Source organism: Macadamia integrifolia, chromosome 13 (assembly GCF_013358625.1).
Source record: "Macadamia integrifolia cultivar HAES 741 chromosome 13, SCU_Mint_v3, whole genome shotgun sequence".
In the NCBI taxonomy this organism is placed as follows: Eukaryota; Viridiplantae; Streptophyta; class Magnoliopsida; order Proteales; family Proteaceae; genus Macadamia; species Macadamia integrifolia.
The window spans coordinates 22677349-22679345 of NC_056569.1; the positions used below are offsets into that span (position 1 = coordinate 22677349).

Below are 1997 nucleotides of genomic sequence, written 5' to 3' on the forward strand. Positions count from 1 at the left end.
ATAGAAGAAGTTCCATCCATCCTGCTTAAGGTATGCCTGACAGTTTAGAATGTATATAGACCTTTATGTCAATCCAAAAAGTACGTGAATTAAAATTTTCAGCACATAATGCATGCAAAGTAAATCATTAGGTAAGCGGTAGACTATTATGCAAATGCCCAATACAAGCACACATCATGGATTAGTCTCAGCCAATACCAATCCAATCAATGATGTATTAGCCAAACTGGATTAGATTGGAAATTATTGGTAGCCTTTAAACAACAAAACAGAAATCATATTTTCTAGACTTTCTTTGGGCTTCAAGAATTCAAAAAAAAATTAGATTTTAGGGGGAATCATATAGCTTAAATCAGCAATACAAATTCAGACAATGGATCCAATTATCCTAATCTCTGATCATCCACCATTGCTTTGGACATTTAGGATTCATCTCATCAAGTGTAAATCACAAAATGGATCAAATTAATGACTATTTGAAGCCCCAAACTCATCAAGTAATTACTTATATCCATCATAAAGAAGAGAAAATTCTTCGTTAGGTATCAACATATCCACCAACAGATCTAAGTTGTAAAATAATCAGATCTTGGTAGATACCATACTTCATCAAGGAATCATATATCAGTCAACGATTTAGATTATTTGAGGCCAGATTACAGTATCAACATACCGCGGAAGTTTTGCAGAAAAATCAACAATTTCTTCCAGCATTTCGTCAGTAACTTTTTGGAGGCATCTTGTGTTTTGGTTCAATGCTACTCATTTGCTGCAGAAAAAATATTTATCACAACTTTGATCTAGATAACATAACATGTTGGACTTCTTTATAGGAAAATATATATTTCCAGTTCCTACAATGAAGAAAGAAAACAAATTCTAATATAGAAAATACTTGGTGGCTATCCCAATAAGCGTACCAGTTGCATCTTTGATAGTAAAATCACGTCTTGTCCCAAATCTTCCAGCTTCTAACCATGTCTCAGTCTCAATCATGTTACCCCTATCCAGTATCAATCAAGTTTACAAAATAAGCTTTAATATTGAAGCCCAAAAATCTCAGCTGAACAGCGTGAAATAAAGGTGATGGATAACCTGCCATGTTCTGAATTTGTAAATTTCAATGTGAATTCGAGAGGTCACCCATATTAGACCCAACTTTCTCATGGTGTTGGTGGTTTCCATCCCATCTGTGGAGTAACCTAAGCTCTACACTTGGATAGATCAAAACACAAATAAGAATCATCTTGAAAGAGGTAGAGGAAAGGCATATATATATATATATATATATGGAGCTATGAGGATAATTGGGTGGTCCTCTGTAATCCATTTAAACCAAATCCGACAAGACAAAGCAACACATAACCTCGATCATTCATCCTTATGTAGAGAAAGAATAATGAGGAATAAAGATCGATGGAGAGAGAGAGAATGAGGGGAAGGGTTCATGAGCAAACAAAGCAAAATAAAAATAAACCCCGTCATGAATAGTGGTATACTGACATCCATTGAAGAACATTGAAACAAATTTATAAACAAATAAATTCAAATAAAATAAAACCGAAGGGGAGGGGGACAACATTCACGTTACCTCAAACAAAACCCTACAACCCTGCCAAAGCCGAATAGAATAGGATCTCTTTACAGTAACTGTATCGTCCGGACTGTGATGCATAGGAGGTTTCTCTGTTTCCTATTAGTAAGAGAAGAAGAGATGCGTTGGAGATTGGGAATCTAATATAGAAAGAAGGTTTCCTATTGGAGAGAGATGAGAGAGATGTAAAGAACGGAAAATGAGAATACGTTTCCAATTGGTAAGGGAGAGACGTGTATTAGGGAGAGTGACTCTATTTTGAAAGAAAGAGGAGGGGGAGATAAAGATAGAATGTAAGGAGTTTCATATTGGTAGGAGAGTACTGTGAGAGATGAGCGGGAGATAGGAATAATAAGATAAAATCTAAGGAGTTTTCTATTGGCAAAAGAGTTTTAATTTAAAA

General features: G+C 35.2%; 1 long non-coding RNA gene across 1 annotated transcript; it reads right to left on the reverse strand.

Annotated features, from left to right (window-relative positions):
* Positions 1 to 896: 896 nt before the first annotated feature.
* On the reverse strand, positions 897 to 1895 carry LOC122059454. The gene is made up of 3 exons (XR_006134048.1): positions 1592 to 1895; positions 1096 to 1209; positions 897 to 1003 (listed from the first exon to the last, which is right to left on the reverse strand). It is a non-coding gene; the product is annotated as an uncharacterized LOC122059454 (long non-coding RNA).
* Positions 1896 to 1997: the final 102 nt, after the last annotated feature.